This window comes from Lactuca virosa, chromosome 3 (genome assembly GCF_052849685.1).
Source record: "Lactuca virosa cultivar CGN04683 chromosome 3, Lactuca_virosa_CGN04683_v6, whole genome shotgun sequence".
Classification (NCBI taxonomy): domain Eukaryota; kingdom Viridiplantae; phylum Streptophyta; class Magnoliopsida; order Asterales; family Asteraceae; genus Lactuca; species Lactuca virosa.
In genome coordinates, this window is record NC_136428.1 from 224,027,321 (window position 1) to 224,055,153 (window position 27,833).

Below are 27,833 nucleotides of genomic sequence, written 5' to 3' on the forward strand. Positions count from 1 at the left end.
TTCAATCGGTTTGTTGATGGAAAACCTCACATATTGTATCTTCTATTTATGGCTTCAATAAACTATGTATTGGGACTTTTTTGTTGTAGGACACTCTAAATATTATGAAGATTCAAGTTTTCAAACCATTGGTTATGGACAACTTTTCTCACTGTAGGTTATCTGTTGAATAACGAATCAATCACAATTTCATATTGTGTGCAATTATTTTCTAATCGAACACCTTCCATCCCACGCAATGTGTGGGATACTTTTCTAGTTATTGTTAAAAAAAAAACTCTCCTCCAAAAGTTTCACCAATGCATTGTAATCCCATGGATACACCAAATAATGGTATATCAGGTCCAAGTTTCAATATTGTTTGTAATAATATTCCTGAATCTTGTGGTGCACCTTTAAAAACTTGAATTTATAATATTTAATATTATGAACTTAAATACTTTAAAAAATATACATAGTTGTGAGGTTACCTACTCCAGGAGATATAAGAATTCCTCTAGGAATTTTCCTATATAAAAAAATATTGCTTAAACAATAAAAAAAGTAAAATTAAAACAAAAAAATAAAATCAAATCGAATGAGAATAATCACTACTTTTTGAGTTCAGCAATAGTAAGTTCATCATTTCTGTAAATTTCAAAGTTGAATCCAAGTTCACCAATATACTATAAATTAATAAGAGACATTAACATAACAAATAAGGGAATTTTTCTATATATCTCTCGGATTCTCCAATGTACCCTTTTTTTTTTGTCTTTTTCCTTATATGTTTGTCTTTTCTTTGTTTTTTATATTTTTTGTTTATTTGTCTTTGTTTTTTGTTGTTTTTGTTATTATTACATAATATTAATCAAATTAAAATCTTTCTTTTTTTTTCTTTTTCCTTTTAAATTGTTTGGACACTACATTTTTTATCGAATTAAAAAAATGATTTTTTTAACGACATTAAATGAATGATCTTAATGCTACCTTTTTTTTATTTAGGAGTTTCATCATATGGATCAATGTCAACTACAAATTAAATTTATTTTGTAATTAATAGAGAATTAGAGATGATTACAAATATTAAAACAAAATTATGAATTTAAAATTTTACCCTTAAAAAATGAACAATTTCTAAAGATTATCACTACAACATTATTATTAAACATACAATGTCATTATTAAAAAAAGATTAAACTTTAAAAAAATTAAAATTTTACATTCGATTGAGCGTGATACAACGTAAGCATACAATGTTATTATTAAACAAATTAAAAATTACATTTACTAATTATTTGATACATTAACTCTTTCAGGACGATGATTATTGCATGGTCTATATGGTGGAACGTAAGCATTCAATTGAGCATGATACAATGTTTGCCATCCAGTAGAGCATGTTGATTTGTGCATATTCCATATCCAATAAACATTAGCCATTAGATGACCCTCTTGTAAATCAACCTTATCATAATGAAAACCGTTAAGGAGGGCGATATTTATAATTGGTTGATTTGGGGAATCTTGTGGACCACTCCAAAGTGGGAAAGACGTTGAAGATTCGAGCTTGTTTAAGAAATGAACAATAACACCATACTTATTAGCAATTAGAATACCACTGTCACGCATAATCATCCAATATTTTCGAATACCGGGTGTTCCATAGAAATTCAACGACTTACTAATGGTATTTATGGCATTTGCAAAAAACCACTTTGTAATCATCAATGTGAATCAATAACTCTCCTTATAAGTCCGTCCAAATTTGATGCCAATAGTCTTCACTATAACCAAGAGCAACATATACTGCCCGAAATCCACAATGTCCATTTCGTTCTATATTTTGTATGTTTGACACATATGTTTGAAATTCACTTGAAATATCATCCATAAGTGCATGGTCGAAGTATGGTCTTTGATATGTTGGTTCCTAGTTGAACATTGAAGATTCTCCAAATGAATGCATATTGTGCCTCTTCGGTTCCAGTTGTTGGTTTAAATCAAACATAATAGACCCAAAATAATGTAGTGCATACGTAGAAAAACTACGTCTACGAGGATCTTGACTTGGCAGAACTGGAGGTTTTTCTTGTGATGGTTTTGTACTCGCACGTGGACGTCCACATGTATTTGTACGAACAACAGGCTCAGAAGCCATAGTAGGTGATGACTTCCATATATTCATCACTTTTTAAAGATAATTAGACTTCACATTGTTTGACTGATTATTGTAGCTTTTCTTTAAAAGGTCCGCTTCACCATCAAAAGTCGATTCATCATATCGAGTGACTGGCACGACTTTCTCTACTTCAAGTCTCCTAAAAAAACCAATTGACTCCAAGGGTATTTTTTGTCTCATATTGTAATAAACTAAAATTTCATGGGCACAAGCAAACCCATAAGTACGACGTAGTTTACACCCACAGTTGGCATCAGTTATATTTTGAAAATTTGGTCGATCTAATCCGTGGAACAATTTTTTTGTAAAACATGTTGTGAAACTTTACATAATAAGCTTTTGAAAATGCCTATGGTGTGGAAATGCTTCTCTTGGATTCTGCTTTTTTCAAGGGTTCCTTTCTTGGCTGTGTATTGTGATTCAACTGTCTTGTCAATATACTCAAAAAATCTGTGCAACTTGGAGTGATTTGAATCCAAGTAGTTTTTAAATCTAGCATGTTGACTCTCGACTCTAGTATTCATGTGGTTGCCGAAGTGTAAAACTCTATTTGTTCATAAAGATACAATAATTTCCTTGTATTTATCCAACCAAGTTTGATTGAGATAATCGAAAGGAACTGGAAAATAAAAAAAATTAATCGATGAGGAAATATGGAATAATTCATAATGATATACAATGTAATTATTCATAATGATATAAACTTTGTTTGTCCATAATGATATAAACTTTAATTATTCATATAAATAACTAATAATTCATAAACTAAATATGTAACAAAGTAATTCATAAAGTAAGCATACAATTCATAAACCGAAAAAATAATTGAAAGCATCTCGTGTGATTGATATATATATATATATATATATATATATATATATATATATATATATATATATATATATATATATATATATATATATATATATATATATATATACTTGGACAGTCTTCCAATAATGATTGCAGTTGAGCATAGTTTTCTAAATATGATCTCGGTGTTGATGACTCAAGTAGATTCACCAATAATTTCTTATATGATCCCCAAATACCCTTAGACTTTAAAGTTTGTTTGTAGTGTTTCTTTATACATTTAAACATGTATCCCTTGCTAGAAAGGTAACAAAGGCTCGTCCCTTAAAGCGGTTCTTATCTCTAAAGATGGATTATATGTTTTTATTTTAAGGGCGTTGTCGTGAATTTCTGCCTAAGATGTTCATTCTTTTTCCTTTTTAGGATAGTTCATCCCAAGTTCATTTTAGTCTTGTCTTACTTGACAACAAGTAAGGTTCAAGCTTGGGGTGATTTGATAGCTTCATTTTATTACTTCTTTTCATAGTTTATTTTTAGTTAAAACTCTCCTATTTTAGTTAATCTTCATGCATATTTTCTCTTTTTGTTATTTTTCTTCTTTATCAGGTGCGTTCCTGTCTTTTGAGCTTAATTGCAGGATTTACCGAAGACTATTCGTCAATAGAGGTATGGAAGGAGTGCGGGACTTTTGGAGGCTTGCGATTTGCTTGTGGACTTGAAGTGGTGCGATTGGGCTTGGTGTCAACATAAACAAGAAATCGAGTTGGACTTAATTTTTGGACGAGAATGATGACGAGACGATGAGGATTCGAGCTATGGAAGATTAAAGGAGCATTGGAGCATCTTTGAAGGCTTTGGAAGGCATAATTGGGCTCTTAAGAATTTATGCATATGGGTTGAAACATTAATGAGAAGATTGGGTTGGTGTGCTAATTAAATGGACCAAGGGACCCATTCAGCGAGACCCACGCGGTCCGCGTGGATCCACAAACGGTCCGCGTGGATCGTGCTGTGAAGGATCCGAGTTTTTGACATGAATTTATACTTTAGGAAGGTTGGTGGGGTGCTTTTGGCCAGCTTTTGGATCCAAAAATTGGCCCCTTTCTACTTTAGGAACGTTGGTGGGGTGCTTTTGTCCAGATTTTGGATCCAGTAATTTTCTTTCATCTTTGCAAGTTGAATCATGTTTGGTACCTCTAAACTATCTTGTATTTCTTTTATTTTGGCCATGCTTGGCTAGACTTATATTTTGGTTGATTAGGGTTTAGCCCATGGATGATTGGTTGTTTTGAAGACTTATGTTATCTTGTGTTTGAAGTTTATGGAAATGTTTTCTAGTCAAACATCTTCTTGTGTTTATTTATCCTTGAACATGAGCTTCGATGAAGTTGACTAATTTCTTGGTTAAGTAATGGACCCTCAAATTAGTAAGCAACAAATGGTTTCTATGTTTGTTTTCATTTCATTTAAACCATGGAAATGTTTCCTCCATAATGATAATGTAAGCATTTGATTATCTTTTAGACTTGGTAACTCTTAGAACTTAAAGCTAAATGATTTTCACAAGATTATATGCTTCATTGATTTTGTGACTTTAATTAAGGGAATGTGTTAAGAGCTCCTCCAACCATTTTAATAACAATGAAGAGTTGAGGTAATTTGTGCTTATGAATTGCTATAGCCAAGATAAATTAATTCAGAAGTGTTGTTCCATTTAGTCTAATGATAAGTCAACTATGTCATCCATGTGGTGTACCCGAAAATCAACCAACTTTACTTCATTGAATTTGATCAAATCATCTACTTGTTTACTTGTCATATTTACATTCTACCTTAGTTTTAATTTTCTCAAGCAATCAAAAATATTTAATACCCCCCCCCCCCATTTTACTTTTACTCTTGTTTTATAAGTACTTGAACAAGTGATTTACATAGAGATTTAAATTCAACCAATCCCCATGGATACGATCCCTTTACCACTATACACTATTTTAGTGTGTAAAATTTAGTGTATTTATTTTGTTGACCTCGACAACCACCAAATTTTGGCGCCGTTGTCGGGGATTGGTTTATTTTTAATCAATTTGTTTCTCTATGCGCAGATCTCAACATACATGTGCTTTGATTTATAACCCGGAAATTGAAAAAGAAGCAAGGCGTTTAGCGAAGGAAAACGAACAGAACGTGGTCAAACTTCGAATCCTCACAGGGACCCAGAGGTTAAAACCGCTTCCTCTAGTGACACCGAACCCAATTCTAGCCCCGACCCTCACCAAAAAATTCCTGAAACACAACAAAATCTACCCATCATAGAACCAATTGCAATGGGGGACGGCGGAGAAGCTCCCGAAAGAACCTTGAGGCAAATGATGGAAACCGATGTTACCTAAACTCCAACCGGTGTCAATTACCCTGTTTTGGAAGGAGGTTCAGAATTGAAGTCAAGTTTAGTTCATCACCTTCCAACTTTTCATGGATTGGAGAATGAAGACCCTCATAAGCACTTGAAGATGTTCCATATTATTTGCACTAGTATGAAGCCACAAGGGTCAACCGATGACCAAATCAAATTAAGGGCATTCCCCTTTTCATTGGCCGATAGAGCAAAGGATTGGTTATTCTATCTTCCACCGGGGTCAATCAACTCATGGACCAACACGACAAGAGATTTTCTTGACAAGTTCTATCCCGCTTCAAGAGTCTCAAGTCTTAGAAATGAGATTTGTTGAATCCGCCAAAGTTAAAATGAGACTTTCCATGATTATTAGGAGAGGTTCAACAACTTATGCTATAGTTGTCCACAACATCAAATTCCAGAACAACTCCTCATTCAACACTTCTATGAGGGGTTATTACCAATGGAGAGAAGACTAGTTGATGCCTCAAGCAGTGGATATGTATTTAACAAAACTCCACAACAAACAACACAACTCTTCAACACCATAGCCGCAAATTCACAACACTTTGGCTCGCGCCAAGACATGAAGAGAGACACACAACACAAAGTCAATGAAGTGGGGACATCGAACCTAGAGTCTCAAATCAAAGATTTAACATCCATTGTTCAAAAGTTAGCCATGGGACAAACTCCACAAGTGATGGTTTGTGGCATATATGCAACAATGGGACATCCTATGGATATGTGCCCCATTCTCCAAGAAGATGCGGAACACGTGAATGCCCCAGGAGAATTCCAACATTACCACAACAAGCCATCTGGTAACCAAAATGCTTACAATTCAAGTTGGAAGCCAAATCCCAATATGAGGTACAACCCAAGACCATTGCCTTAAAATGCATTGGTTAGACCTTCCTACCCACCACAACAACCTCATTACCAACACCCACAACCTCACTATTAAGCCAAACCACACCCTCCACATCACCAACAACCTTCTAAATCCCAACCAAGTAGCTCTGGGATGTCTCTTGAAGACATTGTTAAATCTCTAGCCATGAGTACCCAACAATTCCAAAAAGAAACAAGGACAAGTATCTCCAACCTTAAAGCACAAATGGGAGATATATTTACATCTATAAGCAAGTTGGAGTCCCGTGGCGAACTACCTTCTGAAACCGAAAAGAACCCAAATGTCAATGTAGTGACTTTGAGAAGTGGTAAACAAACCAGAGAGAATAGTTCCAAGAAAAAGTCAAAGGGAGAGGAGGAAGAAATTGAGATCACTCCCATTAAGGATCTTATTGTCAAAACTTCCACACAAGCCGGAGTTCCAAAGAAGACTATTCCTCTAGTGACACCAATAGCCACTCAAACACCATTCCCCTCCGGACTCGCAACTTCAAAGAAGAATATGGAGGAGAAAGAGATTGTGACAACCGTCAAATTTCGGTCAAGTCAAAGTCAAACAAAGTCAACAAGTCAAACCGGTCAACTCCAATAACCCTTGTATGTTAGGGTTTACGTTATGTAATCACTATACAATTCGCTATTTTAATGAGAAATCATCATTTGGAAAGTTCATGTGTTTGATTTTCCTTAGCCTTAACAGTGCTAAACAACGAACCAAAACGATAAAACATTATTGCACACTCATTGGGAGTGTGTACGACACTAAAACACGGTTTAACGGGGTTTACGAACCTTGCGTTATGAAGCCGGACACTCAAATTAATCACAAACGAAACCTCTCTAAATCGTTTTCACTCTATCTCTTTCTATTTGAAATCTCTCCCAAATCTCTCTCAAAAGTTCCCATAACTTTTTGGAATCATTGGGTCATCCCGACCCTTAACCGGGTCAAAAACCACTTGAAACGGGGTAAAAACGGGTAAAATAGCCTTAAGGACCCAAAACGGAAACTTCAGGACCGAAGCCTCTCATCCGAGGCCTCGGATCCGAAGCCTCTCATCAGGACCGAAGCTGAAGCCTCTCAGGAGACCGAATCCGAAGCCATCAGACAGCAGCCTCGCATGCGAGGGTCCGAAGTCTCGGCCCCCATCCGAGAGGTCTCGCAGACGGCCCCTTTTTATCGGTTTTTCGACTACGACTTCGTTTTAACTCCGTTTTTCATTATTTTAACGTGGGATTTTCACCCAAAACTTTATTTTATAAACTAAGGCCCCAAAATATATAAATCTCCAGGGTTTTTATAAAAATATATTAAAAGAATTAGTGGTTGAACTAATTATTGAGGGAATATTTCCTTTTCCTTAATTTATGGCAAAAGCAAACCACCACCACCTCACTCTATGATTAGCCACTCTTTCCCACTACCCCTTGTCACCTTAGTGGACCTTTACACCCAATCTCCAGCTCTTCCCACGTTCTAAGAGCTGGAGAATTGGTCATCTCTCCTCATTCTCATTAACTTCTTTCATTCTACACTTAGCAACCAAAGAACACTCTCCAAAATTCTCTCATCTTTTCTCTCAACTTCAAGAACTTCAAGGCTTTCTCCAGGGATTTCTTTCTTCAATTAGTAAGTATCTTCATCATTCATATAATTATTACACTCCATTCTACTCAAATCATTGATATCTTACACAAATTCCATCTTATTTGGTGTTAGATTCTCGAATCATCAAGACATCTTCTTAGTGTTCTTGGGTTGAACACTTCCTCTCTCTTACTTTCATCTACTGAAACCACATAGGGTGAGTTCATACCCCTACATTTACATGTTTTTCTTAAGTTTTAAGGGGGGAATACAAGTAAAATCATCAAGAACACAATTAAACTTTTTCTATCAGATTACATCAGAAAAGATGAACTTCGATCACGGACTGTTTTGGTCAACTTAAATATTTTAGTTTTCAAAACTGTTCCAGGTGCAAGTAGTTCAAACTCTTAGCTTTAAAATGGCTACTTGCACATCTTCATATGATTTTTCTACAATTTATGGTGATTTTTACAAAACTGCCTATCATTTCAGAGGCAAACCCGGACCAGTCTGTGATTATGAACATTTTCACCTCTGTTAGAAATCACTAAAAATCATGATAAAATTTACGAACAAACTAGACTCATATTCCAAACTCTCAGAATTTGCGGATTTGGATTTGGAGCTTTGATGATTTTTCTATAAATTTTCTAAGAACAGTAACAGAAACTGTATTCAACAAAAAGCTGCTGTCAATTTCATTTCACCTTGTAACATGTTGAGCAAGGTGTATATCTTTTTGTGATTATATGTTATTTCAATATATGACATTTTATCTTAATATTTAGACACACATCAGTTTACAAATGGATTTGGACATATAAAATATAAAGAATAACAAGTGATTATAATCAAAGTACAACCGATACATTCAAACATTTAATAAACTATTTTGAATATAGTTTGCATACATTACAACGTACTACCCTTGGTTGATAAACTATAATAGGTATAGTTTATGATACATTACATAATACATACATTTAAAAAGGGTACATTTATACAAATGATATTTTCATTAAGCAAGGTACGGCCATACGGTACCAAGTTTTCATAACACGTAATTCCGTTAATGACTTTATGAAACATTACATAACACATACATTTAAAAAGGGTACATTTATACAAATGATATTTTCATTAAGCAAGGTACGGCCATACGGTACCAAGTTTTCATAACACGTAATTCCGTTAATGACTTTATGAAACATTACATAACACATACATTTAAAAAGGGTACATTTATACAAAGGATATTTTCATTAAGCAAGGTACGGCCATACGGTACCAAGTTTTCATTACACTACACGTAAATTCGTTAATGACTTTGTGAGACATTTACTTCAAATTACCATTAAGTCCTGTATTGTAACCAGAGTCTCCTTGAGGGAGAGCGTGATAGTTGTGTATAGATCTATATTGGGTTTGACAAACCCACACCTAAACTGCATGCAACAGTTAGACCGATAGGTCTGGGGTGACAAATGTCATAACATTTCCGACGCCTGAAGAACGTCGTTTCAGGCCAACTAGGTCATAGCATGGTTATAATAACTCACATGTGGTATTAACAAACATAGAATTTACGGGGATTTCACAAAAATCAAACGAGTTTATGTCGATTTAAACTTGCATTGTTTTACTATAAGGAACGAACACTACTTGTACATTTCGGTCTTTGGGTTTTAAGACTACATTTACACATTAAGGAAAATATTGGATTTTCTGGAACGAACACTACTTTTACAAGAAAAGGTTATAATAAACTCACACAAAGTATTAATGAATATTGGAATTTACGGGAACTTCATTAAAATTAAATGAGTTTACGTCGATTTAAACTTACATTATTTATTATAAGTAAGAAAAGTTACTTGTACATTTCGGTCTGTGGATTTAAGACTACATATACATTTTAAGGAAAATATTGGATTTTTCTAAAACAAATACCACTTTTACAAACGAAAGGCTTTTAATAATACCAAACAAAAGCTTATGAACTCACCAACCTTTGTGTTGACACTTTTTCAAACAACTTGTATTCTCAGGAAATCATTAAACAGGTAATCAAGTGCTTTTGAGGATGGGACGCTAAGGCGTCTACTATTTCATATTTTGTCAACATATTGTAATTGATTCGTAAACATGTAATTCATACAATGATGTAACTTTTTCAATTATATATATGTTGGTTGTGTTTGCTTCAATTACTATTACAATTGTTGTTATGATAATATACATGAAGTCCTCCACCCCCGGACATTTCCGCCATCCTTGGTTTGGGGGTGTGACAGATTAGTATCAGAGCACAGTTTATAGTGAATTAAGTATATCAAACCACATAAGATATACAAACTATAAACACAATTGGGACTAATAGTCTCTGATTTGTGCATTTTTCAAATAAATATACTTTTAGAAAATGAATGGTTTCTTATTAAAAGTATAAATACATGCATACATGCTCACATACTGTCATAACTAGAAGAACATAAAGTAAAAGAAGAGGAGTTGTACATTATGGGTATGCCTTGGTATATGTAAATCAAGTCTGGGAAGGATATAGCCTGATCAACTATATCTGTCCGAGGAGTGACTTGCATATACTGGGGGATAGTCATAATGGGCAACAAATCTAACAACCTAACTACACCCTACAGGGAATACTTTAAGAATCGAATCTAAACACCTAAAAATACTATAGGAGTATTTGGTGATACTATAACCAACTTATGTGAAAACTAAAGACCTCTATTAGTAGGCCTATGATAACTGAGTGCATACGCCAAGGTTATACATAATTAAAGATATTATAGACTCAAAATCTATGACTATTGCTCTACTTCCTGTTCCTTGTTTGGTTGTGGACTTAGAGTAGAGTCATTTATTCGAAAGTCTATTCTATCTCAAATTATGTATAACTGATATGCACTACGTGATTATAGACGTAATTAATAAGGATCACCCCTATAAGTAATTATAGTATTAGGCGTCTATTAATTATCTCTTCTATCCCTATTTTCGCACGAGCAACATGATGTGTAAAATTTTAACGCCCGTACAAAACCTACTTCTACCCACTACCATAACTCCGTCTCCAAGACGTTAACAGAAACACCAAGAATAGTTCACTAAAGTGCGAAATTATACATGTGTATATAAATGATAAGGATATTTACTAAAAGGTTTATCAATGAAATAGGCATGTATTTTATTTCATTGAATCTCACTACTTTGTATTACAAACAATTTACAACTGGTAACTCTAAGATTCTTTAGGTGTACCTCGAAGTTATGTGTAATTAAGAAATGATTGACCTAGAAATGGTGAGTCCGCCTTAGGACCTGTTCCTTGTTTGGTTGTGGACTTAGGGTAGACTCATTAGGATCAACAGTCTAATAAAATTTTAATTACACATAACTGGGGGCATGTCAAGTGAATCTTAGGAGTGGATCAGACATGGAACAAATCACAAGATTATAATCAAGTTATTCCTACTAAATTCATAAGTCTATTTATATAGACCTCTGGTATAGAGTCGTCGGTGTAGTCGTGTCGGCAATCTAGAATATGGCTAAATACATAATACAAACTATAATACCCAAATTATACAAAATTTTCTACATTAAAAATCAATAGACAAATACATAAAATGAAACTAAAAAGGGTATCAAACTATCAAGAGAAAAACACATACAATGTAGATTAAAATCCACTAATTATAACAAAATGGCTAAGGATTGTTAAGTCCTCTCTTCTTATAAATAGCTTTGAAGCAAGCTTGCCTAAGCTTCTTTGTTCTTTCTGTCAATTCCATACCTGGCAATTTCTCCATCATCTTCTTGTGCCCTTCTAACGTCTCCATCTCCTCCTTTAATCCCAACTCCTAAATTTTTTTTTAAGGTAGATGCAATATATTTTTCATGTGAGTTCACAAAATTTACAATGAGTTAAGTTTATATAAATATAAATCAGGAGATCGTAGTAAATCAATTGATTTGATGTGGCATATGCCTAGGACCTATGTTTAGTTATAAAGAAACTAACAATTAAAATTTTAGAAAATACCAAAAGCACTTTGGTTAACAAGTGCATGAGTAATGTATAGAAGGTTATTATCATAATTTACCTTGGCATTTTCAATGAGGGATTGAAGGCTCTTAAGTTTTCTATGAGGCCATCTGTTTATGTTTAGCTCCCTGCATCTTTTCTTCAACACTGTTAAACTTATCCCTAGTTCCTTTGCTGCCATGATTATCGGCATCTCAAAGTACTTCTCTATCTCTTCAAACTGCAGTGGTCTCAATCTCTTTGCCACCTTCCGGCCACCGTGATCAGTGGTGGCAGCACTAGAACTACATGTAGCCTCACCACCGGATTTACAGTCTTCACTGAAACTAACCAATGGTAAATTACCATCCTCCCAACAATCCCATAAGCTTATATCTTCAAGGGGATCAAGATCGTGAAACTCATTTCTAGAAATGATGTTTTGATCTTTGTTAAGTACTGTGGAAACGTTCTGATCGAGCACTTCATGCAATTTTTCCGACAACTCGTAATCATGATGGTTGAGCATGTCACCACTGCAAAAATCCAAAAAAACTCAAGATAATCAAATCCAACACGATGAAAGACTCTTTTTGATCACTACAAATCCAAACCATGTTTTGATCAATGTCGACAAAATCACTTTTCTGTGCGTAAGATGGTGTAATGAGTGACGTTTATATATACCTGAAAAGATCTTGATGATCAAAGTACTGAAACCAATTGAGGTCATCTATGGGGTTTTGATGATCTGCAGGTGGATCCATTTGTGAGGGAGAAGTTAAAAGTCGCGGTAAGAATGTGATGATTTATATAAGTAAAGTGGGAGAAGTAATTAATAGCAAATTGTTGGGAATGCAACAAAACAAGTTAAGCACTTCTGAAAAAATTGATAAATGATTTCGGTAACACTCGCAGAATATAAACTAATGAAAATTACAAATGAAATGGAATATATATAGTCTATGATGTTATGGTTATTGTGTATCTAACATGAAGAACTATGGATCATAAGCCCACATATATAAGAATGAATGATTTACACAATCAATCCCCATATATTTAATTAGTGTCTTTTGATCACAAAATTAATTACAAATTAATTCTTGATCAATACTAATTAAATAATATGATTTCATATTAATATATTAGAACTTATAATATATTAATAAATCATAAATATCCTTTTCTCACAAAAGTCTATCCAAATCGTTCCGATTCCATGAAACCCAAATGGACCATGCCAAGTCGGGTCGAATACATACCAATAATAGGTATGGGCTTAGACATCTAATCCAACAACTTGTTCAACCACCATAATTGGAATTGAAGGTACTACCTCAACGCTTGAAGTATGCGAACTTAGGAAAGAACGAGACTCTTCCGGTTATCATTTCAACTCACTTAACCGATTTTGAAGAAGAGCAACTCCTCAAGGTGTTTAAGGAACATAAAGAAGCAATAGGTTGGACGATTGCAAATATAAAAGGATTGAGTCCCTCCACTTGTATGATGGAGGATGAATGAAAGCCAAGCCGAGATGCACAAAGAAGTTTAAATCCGCCTATGATGGAAGTTGTGAAGAAAGAAATATTGAAGCTTCTTGATGCGGGAATGATTTATCCAATCTCGGATACTAAGTGGGTGATCCTGGTACAAGTGGTACCGAAGAAGAGGGGAATCACGGTGGTCGAGAACAACAAAGGTATGATGGTCCCCACCCGTGTGCAAAACGGGTGGAGAGTATGTATTGACTACCACAAACTCAATGCAAGCATAAGAAAAGATCATTTTCCATTAAATTTCATTGACCAAATGTTAGAAAGGTTGTCTGGGAAATCTTATTATTGTTTTCTAAACGGGTATTCCAGTTTTCACCAAATCCCGGTGGCACCGGAAGACGAAGAAAAGACAACCTTCACATGTCCATTTGGCACTTTTGCATATCGGAGAATGCCATTTGGATTGTGTAACGCCCTGACCACTTTCCAACGTTTTATGGTTAGTATCTTCTCGAAATATGTTGAAAACATAATTGAAGTTTTTATAGATGACTTTACGGTATATGGAAACTCGTTACAACAATGTTTGACCAATCTCATCATAATTTTGAAAAGATGCATTGAAACGAATTTGGTTCTAAATTTTGATAAATGTCATTTTATGGTGAGTCAAGGTCTTATTTTGGGTCACATTGTGTCAAAGAAAGGAATCGAGGTAGATAAGGCTAAAATTGATGTTATTCAAAGCTTACCTTACCCGACTTGTGTTCGGGAAGTTCGTTCTTTTTTAGTTCATGCAGGGTTCTACCGAAGATTCATCAAGGACTTTTCAAATATAACAAGACCAATGTGCCAACTCTTGCAAAAGGATGTTGATTTCGAGTTTAATGAGGCGTGCAAAGAAGGTTTTGACAAGCTCAAAGAGTTGCTTACATCCGCTCCTATCATGCAAGCACCAAATTGGGATCTCCCCTTTGAGATCATATGTGATGCAAGCAACTATGATATAGGCTCCGTTTTGGGTTAAAAGAATGTAAGATCCTCCAATGTGATCTACTATGCATCTAGGAAACTAGACAACGCTCAAAGAAACTACTCTACTATGGAGAAAGAGCTATTGGCCATAGTGCTCGCTTTTGAGAAGTTTAGGCAAAATCTACTTGGTACCAAAGTTAATGTGTATTCGGATCATGCAGCCCTAAAGTACTTGATGCCGGAGAAAGATGCAAAGCCAAGACTCATCCGTTGGATCCTACTATTGCAAGAATTTGATTTGGAAATTTGGGACAAGAGTGGATGCGAAAACATTGTTGCCGATCATCTAAGCCGAATCACTTCAAATAAGACTCCTTTCTCGTTGCGGGACGAGTTTCCAGATGAGCATCTCTTTTCCCTTACTCAATCTATTCCTTGGTATGCCGATATCGTTAACTTTTTGGTCACGAAAGGTATCTCGACACTTTTACACGTGCTGAAAAAGATAAATTAAAAAGTGATGCAAAATATTACGTGTGGGATGAACCTTATGTTGGATAAGGTGTCTAATTCCGTAACTATATTTGGTATGTACTTGATCCGACCCGACATGGTCCATTTGGGTTGCACTTCACCGAAACAATTTATATGGATAATCTTTTGAGGATAGTATATTTATGATTTATTAATATATTATAAGTTATAATATATTAATATGAAACCATATTATTTAATTAGTGTTTATCAAGAATTAATTTAGTGATCAAAAAGAACTAATTAAATATGGACTCATATATATATATATATATATATATATATATATATATATATATATATATATATATATATATATATATATATATATATATATATATATATATATATATATATATATATATATATATATATATATATATATATATATATATAATGGGCCAAGTTCATTTAGGTTGGGCTAAGCTTGCATGGATAGTCCATGGAGTTTTTAACCCATGGATCATAAAGAATTGAAAGGTCATGGGTATTAGGGTTTACATGGATGTAACCCTAATCCTCCATACTATATAAAGAGGTCTTTGGCACATGAAATGACACTAGTGTGTGAGTACAAAGGGTGGACCGATTTCTACTTGGTGCATACTATTATCTCAAGTCTTCCAAAGGTGTTTTGGTGATTTAGGACTCCACTTGAGGCATCCACGTTATTGGTGCTAGGCTCTCAAGACTCCAAGCAATCAACCACAAGAAAAATGTATGTTATTCTACTAAAGTTTTTATATTACAAGTACCCTATAACATGCTAGTTAGGTTGAGAACCTTGGAAATCAAATTTACATGTATAATAGAGAAAACATAGATCCAAGGTTTCTAGGGTTACATGTACACCATAGGAGTGTTAGAATGCTCAAAATCCATCAGTGGTATCAGAGCCTAGGCTTGTTTTCATTATACTTGATGCAAACTGCTTGAAAAATCGAAATTTCTGCTCACTGTTCAGTGAACTCGCCGACTCCATGGGGGGACTCGACGAGTCCATGTGTTAATTCATCCTACTCGTCGAGTAGGTTCTTGCACTCGACGAGTAAGAGACCCTGTGTGTATTTTTTCGAGTTTTGCTGCTGGAAATGGACTAGAATCATTACCCTAAACTGTTTTGGACTTATAAAACCTATTTTTGATGTGGTAATGATTATGCTAATCCATTTACAATGGTTATTATCAAAATTTCAAGTTTTATATGTGTTTATATGATTCTTTAAATTGTTGATATGAATGTTCATACTTATGAGTTTTAGTAGATCCTAGGAATTATTTGCAAATTGTTTGATGATGTAATTCTTGATCTAAATGTTATTGATGGAGTCCATAACTTGTCCTCAAGTTATGGATTACCAAAAGTCACTTATTTAAAGAGTCATTAAAGAACCATAGGTTACATAAAATGAAGAGTCTTCATTTTAATAGACCATTAAACTCATAAATTATGAAGTTGAAGAGTCTTGAATAGTTTCAAAACTTGCCCTCAAGTCTTGGAATTTGTAAAGTCTCACACACACTATAATTCCAAACCCTAGAGTTTTAAAAGTTAAAATTCAACCCTTATACTTTATAGTATTATAATTTAATATATATATATATATATATATATATATATATATATATATATATATATATAAGATCAAGTCAGTCTTACCGTTAGTAGGCCTCATTCACAAAGCCGGTCTATAAGGGGGGTATAAGGTTGTTTCCTATAAAATGGCAGCTTAATGGGTGTCCACTCTCACCCACCGCTTCCTTGACTGGTGGAGGGTCGTTAGCCAAAAGGGTAGGGCAAGGACTATAAATATCATTAAAAGTATAATGATAAATACAAAGTAACTAAACCTTTTATAAATTCCCAATTTTAGTTACTTTAGGAAAATGTGAAATTGGTGCTATCCCATGAAATTACACTTTGTACCTTACCAAGTCGTTGGTGGAGCGTGTGTGGGTAACTGGCACACTAACATGGACTAGTAAGAGTGGAAAAGGGTGACTTAATGTTTATCATAGATCGGTGGAGCGTGTGTGGGTAACCGGCACATCGATTAGGTGATAAAGATTAAGGGTACCAAGTTAATTTGCATGGTTATTCACACCTTGTTTGTGATCCTCGGCTTCCCAGTCACAAACTTGAGAGGGCACAATCGAGATTTAAACATGCCATTGAGAAGTTCAATGAATCTCAAAAGATCTAGGAGTTTCAATCCAATTAAAACCTAATAATTTATTTCATTTTTCATGGTGGAAATTGGTGAATCGTCATTCACCTACCTTCAAATATTTCATAGTTTAGATTACGACATCCCTTTTCCAAGTTATGAAGTATTGTGTTGGGTCCTAGCCTTAATATTACATTTGGGTGTCTTATTAAGGATTCTATATCTAATCTAAATTTGTTTTTCTTCTTTTCAGTTGTCTTCCAACAATGCTGCTTCTGGCTCAAACCCTACCGACTCCTTCTCTCTCATGAACCTTTGTGGGAGAGTCATATTTGATGGTTCAAACTTTAATGATTGGATCAAGAACATCAGGATGGTCATACGTTACGAGGACAAGGAATATGTCCTCGACAAGTAGCTGAAGGAAATTAATGAGTCTACTGCTACTCCACAGGAGATCGCTGACTTTAGGGAACATGAGAAAGATGCCACCAAGGTGGCATGTATCATGTTGGCCACAATGAAAGTTGAACTCCAGAAGTCCTATGAGGACTTTTACCCTTTTGAGATGCACATGGACCTGATGGACCGCTACCATTAGAGTGCTCGTCAAGAGTGGTACGAAATCATCTCTTCCATGATAACAACCCAAATGAAGGATGGTGAACCCATCACGGGCCACATGCAGAAAATGCAAAGGTTTGTGGACCGTTTGCTGAAGTTGAATGTGAACTTCCCCGAGGAGTTGGCTATTGATATCATATTGCACTCCTTACCTACTTCTTATGATCAATTCCAAATGACCTATCACATGAACAAGGAGGAGGTCACACTTAGCAAAATTCAAGGGCTTTTGAAGACCGCTGAAACTGGTCTTAAAGGCAAATCGGTTGTTACCACTCCTACTCTTACCGTTGCCCCTGTTCTGGCAATCGGGCGAAGTAGAGGGAAGGAGAGGAAGACCCCTTCGAAGGGTACCAAGGGAAAGTATCTTGATGGCTCCTCTTCAAGTGGACCCAAAGGTGGTTCTGTCACTCCTTCTTCCAACCTAAAGGAAGCTGAATGCTTCTATTGTTATGATAAGGGCACTGGAAACGAAACTACCCCAAGTACCAGCAAGATGTTAAGGATGGGAAGGTCAAACCTACCCATGCATGTATTTACACTATATTGTCTAAGAGATCAACACATACTACTTCTTGGGTTCTTGATATAGGTTGCGGTATTCATATATGTTCTGATTTGTAGGGCCTAAGAAGAAGTGAGGATGTGGAGCACGCGAAAATAAACTTGATCATGGGGAATAGGAAAGCTTCACCTGTCACCAAGATTGGAGTTTATTCTTTGTTGCTAAGTAGTGGGTTAGTTTTAGATTTGAATAAGTGTTGTTACTCATCTGAAATGGCGAGAAATATTATTTCTTTTCATGGTTTGTACAAACAAGGGTTTACTTTTTCATTTAATAATGAATGTGGTGGTATTAATGCTTTTTATAATAATGTTCTTTATTTTAAAGCATTACCTTGTGATGGTGTATATGAAACTGTGTCGGTTGTAGACAATTTAGGAAATAATGTGTTGTATATCGATTGTTCCACTAGTTTGGATAAGGCATCCTTGTGGCACTGTCGTATTAGACATGTCAAAAAGAAGCGCATAGGCCAACTCCAAAAGGCTGGAGTCTTGGAGTGATTTGACTTAAAGTCGGATGATAGTTGCGAGTCTTGTTTGCTTGGAAAAATGACAAAGTCACCCTTCACTGGTACTTGTGCTAGGGGTGAAGGTTTGTTGGACCTCATACACACAGATGTGTGTGGACCCTTCAGAACCGCCACAAGGGATGCTAACCGCTTCTATGTGACTTTTACTGATGATTACAGTAGATATGGTTATGTCTACTTAATTAAGCATAAGTCAGAAACCTTTAAAAAGTTCAAAGAGTTTAAACAGGAAGTGGAGAATCAACTGGGCAGGAACATTAAGATGCTCCGATCCGATCGAGGAAGAGAGTATCTTAGTACAGAGTTCCTTGACTATGTTAAGGAATGTGGATTTGTTTCACAATTGACACCTCCCAGAACACCACAGCTTAATGGTGTGGCTGAGAGGCGAAATCGAACCTTGTTGGACATGCTTCGTTCCATGATGAGTCGAGCTTCGTTACCAATATCATTTTGGGGTATGCCTTAGAGACTGCCGCCCATATCCTTAATCTAGTCCCTACCAAGAAGGTTGCCAAAAAACCTCACGAGATGTGGACTGGGAAAGTTCCCAATTTAGACCACATCAAGATTTGGGGTTGCGAAGCTTTCGTGAGACGAGAGACTTAGGACAAGCTCGAACCTCGTAGTGAGCAGTGTATTTTCATCGGTTACCCACAGAAATCCTTTGGTTACCTCTTCTACAGACCCAATGGAGAAAATTGGTGGAGGCCAAATTAGTGGATGGTGATAATTGCTAGTGGTGTGAAGACCCACTCATAAAATGGCAGACAAATTGGAGAAGGAGTGGCAATCAATACTTGTTGTTTTTTTTTTTAATTCTCCACCATTGCTTTTGTCCATTGGAATTATTTGAGTTCCTATAAATGCAGAAGGTATCGAGCAAACATAAAAACACAACATAGAGTGCAGAGTGTGTTCATCACAATTGTAATCTTCTCATAATACTAAAATCTCTAGTTGCAGCCCGTGGATGTAGGATTTGCACCGAATCCGAACCACGTAAAATCCTTGTGTTCTTCTTGCTTTATTTTGTGAGTTTGTGAGTGTGTATCAGAGTGTTTTTCCGCTGCGTGTACCCGGTCCGATTCCTAACAACTGGTATCAGAGACTGGTTAGCGAGGTTTTGGAGGGTACGATCGTTTTTCTGTCACACACGAGTGTACCTTATTTTTTTTGTTTGCTGTAATGGCTGAAGGCAAGGTTATAATCGAAAGGTTCAATGGTTCTGATTTTAGCTGGTGGAAAATGCAATTAGAAGCATTGCTATGTCAGAAAGACTTGGACGTGGTACTCGGAGACAAACCGGAGAAATTGGAAAAAGATGCTGAAGATGCGTGGAACTCAAAGGACAAGAAAGCCAAGGCGGTTATTACATTGTCGTTGACGAAGAGTGTTGCTTTCAACATCATGAATGAAACCACGACGCGTGGTATGATGGAGGCTCTGTCAAATATGTATCAGAAACCATCGGCGGCTAACAAGGTGTTCTTGATGAAGGAGCTGTTCACTACAAGGATGAATGAGGAAGGCTCAGTTACGGTTCACATTAACAATCTAAATTCAATTCTATCCAGATTATCATCTGTGGGAATTAAATTTGATAATGAGACTCAAGCTTCGCTGCTACTAGCTTCTCTACCTGATAGCTGGTCCGGAACAGTTACTGCTGTTACGAGTTCCGTGGGGACCAGTGGTATGACTTTTGAAGGGGTTAGAGATTTGGTTCTAGGCGAGGATATCAGACGCAAGAATCAAGGTGGATCTTCCTCTTCTGATTTATTAAATGTCGGAAGAGGTAGAGGGAATAGCAGGAATAGTGGGAGCGGTGGGAGTCGGTGAAAAAGTTCTTCTAGAACTTTGAAGAATGTGAAATGCTGGAACTGTCAAGAAGTGGGACATGTTAAGAGTCAATGTCCAAAGAAAGAATTGAACATTGCTGATGCTGAGAATTTTTCTGGGGATGATGCATTGTTACTCAGTATGGAAAGTTCTGTAGACTCTTGGGTCATGGATTCAGGGGCTTCGTTTCACGCCATGGACAACGGGGAAACGATGGTGAATCTAAAAGAAGGAGATTTTGGGAAGGTACGGTTGGCAAATAACGAGATGCTTCAAGTAACGGGCATAGGAGATATTGATCTGGTTACTTCATTGGGAACTACATGGAACCTGAAGAATGTCAGGGTGATTCCGGAGCTGAAAAAGAAATTGATTTCTGTTGGTCAGCTGGATAAACAAGGACTGGAAGTAAGGTTTGGTGGTGGTAAATAGAGGGTGGTCAATGGTAATTCGGTGATTGCTCATGGTATGAAGTGTGGGTCATTGTATATGGTTGAGGTACCTGCTGAGGGAAGTATGACCGTCCCGATTAAGCATGACAAAATCTGGTTCGCTAAATCTGGTGCTAAGAGAGTTCATTTTGCAAACATGAACTCTGGAGCCAAAGAGATGTTAGCTGAACGAGTTCGAAAGTCTAAACCATTCAGGGAATTTGGTGACAGTAGGAGCACGGGACGTGTTTCAGGTAAAGTTACAAAGAGCCGTTGGGTTTTGAAGACTAAGATTGAAAAATTCTCTCCTGTTGGATTTTTGCTATGTTTGGAGAGTGTTAGTGGTCCTCGGTGTATCTCTGGATCTGGTGGAGTGTCCAAACCGGTTGAGACAGAGGATGAGTCGGTGGTGGGATTAGCCACGACTGAGTTGGAGCTAGTGGGAACTTCAACTGGCCCTTCTAGATGATGATGAGGGGCGGCTGCAATTAGAGAAATTGGACTAAGTTTAGCTTGTTCTTGGGAACTGGAGGCTTGGAAGACTTGGTTGTTTTAAGATTACTGGAGAATTGTTGGGTTATTTTCTCCAAGTGGGAGATTGTTGGTTGGTGGAGAAAATTGGTGGAGGCCAAATTAGTGGATGGTGATAATTGCTAGTGGTGTGAAGACCCACTCATAAAATGGCAGACAAATTGGAGAAGGAGTGGCAATCAATACTTGTTGTTTTTTTTTTTTAATTCTCCACCATTGCTTTTGTCCATTGGAATTATTTGAGTTCCTATAAATGCAGAAGGTATCGAGCAAACAAAAAAACACAACATAGAGTGCAGAGTGTGTTCATCACAATTGTAATCTTCTCATAATACTAAAATCTCTAGTTGCAGCCCGTGGATGTAGGATTTGCACCGAATCCGAACCACGTAAAATCCTTGTGTTCTTCTTGCTTTATTTTGTGAGTTTGTGAGTGTGTATCAGAGTGTGTTTCCGCTGCGTGTACCCGGTCCGATTCCTAACAGCTCGAACCTCGTAGTGAGCGGTGTATTTTCATCGGTTACCCACATAAATCCTTTGGTTACCTCTTCTACAGACCCAATGAGAATGTGGTGTTTGTGGCAAGGAGAGGGGTCTTTCGAGAAAGAGAATTTATAAGCCAAGGAAACAGTGGGAGGCAAATTGACCTTGAAGAGCTTTAAGAGTCAAGTGGTGAAGGAGCCTCTAACCCTAGCAATCAACCTGAGGAGGAAACTCCTATTGAACCAAATGACGAGTCTGTACCTCTGAGACGTTCCACTAGAGTTAGGAATGCACCTGAGCATTATTATGGTTTCCATATTACTGCGGAAGGAGATACATATATATCAGTGATAGTACACAGGTAAATTTGGATGAACCTAACAACTATAGGGAAGCCATGGCAGGCCTCGAGTTTGCTAAATGGAAAGAGGCTATGGACAGCGAGATACAGTCCATGTATGACAATCAAGTTTGGAACTTGGTTGACAATGTACCGGGCCGTAAGACGGTCGGGTGCAAGTGGATCTTCAAGAAGAACACCGACATGGATGGAAAAGTGCACACCTATAAGGCGCGACTGGTTGCGAAGGGTTTCACTCAAACTCAGGGACTTGACTATGATGAAACCTTCTCACCAGTAGCAAAGAGTAAGTCTATTAGGATTATGCTAGCCATCGCTGCATTTCATGATTATGAAATATGGAAAATGGATGTCAAAACCGCTTTCCTTAATGGAAAGTTGGCTGAGGATGTTTACATGAGTTAGCCTGAGGGTTTTGTTAGTGCAGAGTACCCTGATAGAGTGTGCAAGCTTGAGAAATCCATTTATGGATTGAAACAAGCATCTCGCAGCTGGAATCTTTGTTTTGATGAGAAAGTTAAAGAGTTTGGTTTTTCAAGAAGAGAAGATGAGTCATGTGTATATGTTAGAGCTAGTGGGAGTATAGTTAGCTTTTTGGTACTGTATGTGGATGACATACTAGTCATGGGAAATGACATCCCAACTTTGTAGGAGGTTAAGTCCTGGCTTGGGAAGTGATTCGCTATGAAGGACCTTGGAGAAGCTGCCTATATCCTAGGGATAAGGATATTGAGAGAAAGGAGTAAAAGACTAATTGGACTTAGTCAAATCACCTATGTGGACAAAGTGTTGAAAAAGTTTAACATGCATAATTCCAAGAAAGGTGACTTACCGATCCAGCATAATGCCAAACTCAGCAAGGCTCAGAGCCCGAGTACATAGGCTGAGATAGCTGAGATGAGTCGACTACCATATGCTTCCGTTATTGGCTCGATCATGTATGCTATGAATTGTACCCTCCCTGATGTGGCCTTTTCTTTGAGCATGGTCAACATATATCAGGGGAATTCTGGCAAGGCTCTCTGCACTGCGGTGAAGAACATTCTCAAGTACCTGCGGAGGACTCTATAGGGTTCCAAACCTTTCTTCAACATAGGTACCCTTGGTGGGAGTGATGACTTGAGAGTAGTGGGGTATAGTGACGCTTGCTTTCAGACTGATAGGGATAATTTCCGCTCTCAGTCGGGCTGGGTCTTTACCATGAATGGAGGAGCAATTACTTGGAAAAGTTCCAAGTAGGAGACAGTAGCTGATTCGACTTGTGAATCAGATTACATAGCAGCGAGTGAAGTGGTGTAGGAGGCAATATGGTTGAGGAACTTCATCAGAGACGTTGGAGTTCTACCAGCTATAAACGAGCCCATGGAGATTTTCTATGACAGCAATAGTGCGGTTGCCTTAGCGAAGGAACCGAGAGATCATGGCATATCCAGACACATTGACAGAATATATCACTTCATAAGACACAACAGATCCCCTCACGAAGGGACTGACTAGGGTTAGGCATTTGCAGCATGCGAGGCGTATCGGGATGAAGGACGATATTAGTTTTACAGATTAGATAGCTATTTCTGAAACTTGTAAAACGTAATTGACATTTGATGATTAAATAAAAGTTGTTGTTTATTTATAAGTAAGGTGTTGCTATCTTGTGTCAATCGTTTACTATTGTTTCAACTTTGCATGTTTTGACTTCTAGAAAAATTACTTTATTCAAACTCTCCACGGTCAGTCATATGTTGGAAGTAAGTATGAATCAAGACTGTCATGAATTTGGCTTGTAGATGTCCAAGGTGTTAGACATAGCAAAGAGTTGCTACAACATTCATGAGTGCTCATAAGTTCTGAGTATTGGATTAAACCCACGCTCACTTGTATCACTTCATGGAATTTATCTCAAGTGATCGTGAGACGGTAATATCATATAAGTCTTCAAACCTAGAGATATGAGTTGTTGCCTATGAGTTGCTTATGCATTGATTGTACGAAAACGCATCCGTAACTTGATGTTGTAAAACATGCCTTTGTGTATGATTCAACAAGTAGTAGAACAAGCATATGAGTCGAAGTTTAACTGTTCCTTTTAGTCCTTAGAGGATTAAAAGCGAGATCTGGGCCCCTCGATGATTTTTTTTTTTACCTCTGTACCGGGCCCGGTCAGAACCAAATTGATGTGTTCAGTTTAGTTCTATGTCAAACAAATCGGAAATCGGGAAACAAACTGCTGGACAATAAGTATGACATTGTTCCATGTATTTGTCCGGCTGATATCTAGAACAGACGATTATATGATCACTTATCTAAAATGACACTTCATAGTTCAACAGAGTTTTAAGAGCTACGATTGCTGGTCGGTTCCTGAATTCATACTTGCAGATATAGTTATCAGACTTATCCAAGTGGGAGACTGTTGGATAAGGTGTCTAAGTCCGTAACTATATTTCGTATGTACTTGACCCGACCCGGCATGGTCCATTTGGGTTGCACTTCACCGAAACAATTTATATGGATAATCTTTTGAGAATAGTATATTGATGATTTATTAATATATTATAAGTTATAATATATTAATATGAAATCATATTATTTAATTAGTATTGATCAAGAATTAATTTAGTGATCAAAAGGAACTAATTAAATATGGACTCTTATATATATATATATATATATATATATATATATATATATATATATATATATATATATATATATATATATATATATATATATATATATATATATATAATGGGCCAAGTTCATTTAGGTTGGGCTAAGCTTGCATGGATTTTCCATGGATCCTATGGAAATGAAAGTTCATGGGTATTAGGGTTTACATGGATGTAACCCTAATCCTCCATACTATATGAAGAGGTCTTTGGCACATGAAATGGCACTAGTGTGTGAGTATAAAGGGTGGACCGATTTCTACTTGGTGCATACTATTCTGTCAAGTCTTCCAAAGGTGTTTTGGTGATTTGTGACTCCACTTGAGGCATCCACATTATTGGTGCTTCGCTCTGAACACTCCAAGCAATCAACCACAAGAAAAAGGTATGTTATTCTACTAAAGTTTTTATATTACAAGTACCCCATAACATGCTAGTTAGGTTGAGAACCTTGGAAATCAAATTTGCATATATAATAGAGAAAACATAGATCTAAGGTTTCTAGGTTGCATGTACACCATAGGAGTTTTAGAATGCTCAAAATCCATCACCTTATTTGTGGAAACATTGTCCCGATCAAATTATTTAGCGATGTGTACCCGAACAAGAACATCAATCTATTTTGCAATTTTGTCATGATTTGCTTGTGGGGGACACTTCGGACCTAACCGAACATTGAGAAAGGTGCTTGAGTGTGGACTATTTTGGCCAACCATGTCACGCGATTGTTATTTGTTTTGTAAAAGTTGCGAACGGTGCCAAAGGACGGGAAAATTTTCACAAAAGAACCAAATACCACAAAATCCAATCCTTGTTTGTGAAGTTTTTGACGTATGGGGGATTCATTTTATGGGCCCATTTCCCATGTCATTTGGCAACGTTTACATTTTGCTCGTGGTTGACTATGTCTTAAAGTAGGTTGAGACCAAGGCCACAAGATCGGATGATGCCAGAACGGTTCTCGATTTTTTAAAATCTATTATCTTTGTGAGATTTGGTGTGCCTAGGGCTTTGATTAGTGATAGAGGGATGCATTTTTGCAACAAGATGATGGAGGTTTTATTGAGGAAGTTGACCCACCGCGTCTCTACCGCTTACCACCCTCAAACGAATGGTCAAGCGAAGGTTTTGAATCGAGAAGTGAAGTCTATCCTTGAGAAGACGGTGAACCCTACAAGAAAGGATTGGAGTTTAAGGCTTGATGATGCCTTGTGGGCCTACCAGACCGCTTACAAAACCCCGATAGGCATGTCTCCATTGAGGTTGGTCTTTGGAAAACCATGTCATCTTCCTGTAGAATTGGAGAACCATGCATTTTGGGCAGTCAAGCAATGCAACTTCAACATTGATGAAGCTGGAAGACATAGGAAGCTTCAAATTCAAGAGTTAGAAGAATTGAGGAATGACTCTTATGAGAATACAAGAATATACAAGGAGAAAACCAAGGCGTTCCATGACAAGTCCATCAACCGAAAACATTTCAAGTCGGGACACAGAGTCTTACTTTACCATTCCCGTTTGAAGTTATTTCCCGGAAAATTGAGGTCAAGATCGATAGGTCCATTCATTGTGCTAAAAGTCTTTTAACACGAAGCAGTTGAAATCCAAAGTGAAGAAACGGGGCAAATCTTCAAAGTCAATGGCCATCGTTTGAAACCTTTATATGAAGGTTTTAATGCAAATGTCCTAAATGTCATCCAATTGGATGTCCCGATATACTGAAATCAAGAGAGAAGGACGTCTCGCCAAAGACGTTAAATGTTTTAGCTAAAATCCTTTTGCATTTCAAATTTCTTCTTCCTTTTTTTTCAGTGAATGAGAGTTTAATTTTGAGGCCCCGGTGTTCATTTTGGTCAAGCATGAAGGTTGGGGATTTTTCACGGGTTCACAAATGGTCCGCGTGTACTCGAAGGTTTGTCCGCGTGGACCACAAATGGTCCATCTGTACCCGCCCAGGTCGTCCGCGTCATCTTTGTTTGGGACCTTTACAGAGCTTGTCACGTGGTCTGCGTGTACCTGATGCCTCATCCGCATGAGCCACAAACGGTCTGTGTGCACTCCTCCAAAATGACCGCGTCATTCTTCGAAATTGGAACCTTTACAGAACTTTCTACGCGGACCACGTGTACTCAAAAGCTCGTCCTCGTGGGTAAAAAATGGACTGCGTATACTGGCAAAAAACGTCCGCATCAACCTTGAAATTAAGGACCGTTTTAGAACACTTCACGCGGTCCTCGTGTACTCCAGAAAACGACCGCGTGAGGCGTTGAACTCCGTTGACTTGAATATTGAATACGTTTGACCGCAACTTTCACCCTCTAAACCCTATCAGCCGTCCCTTCTTCCCCTATTCTTCTTCTTCTTCTCTCTCCAACCTCCATTGAATCACCTTCCACCTTCAACACAAAAACTCGATTTCCCGTCAAACCACCAGCCGGAATCACATGAAATTAGCGGCCTTCTCTTCCATTTTTCAAGCTCTAAATTTCCCACCTAAATTTTTCCCCGATCCACCCCCGGAATCGAGACCTCCGACCACCACACTTTCTCCGGAAAACTCAAATTTTCGGCCACCTCCGACCACCTATCAATATTCCGAGACCATCTTTTGGTCTAGGCTACAAACCCCACTAAAAATATTTCTCAAATATCGCCGGAAAATTTCACCGGAATTTCAAGCCGTTGTCGGACTT

General features: G+C 37.0%; 1 pseudogene; it reads right to left on the bottom strand.

Moving 5' to 3' along the window:
* Positions 1 to 265: 265 nt before the first annotated feature.
* The window catches only part of LOC145164433 (uncharacterized), a 94,754-nt pseudogene continuing 67,186 nt past the window's right edge, over positions 266 to 27,833 (bottom strand).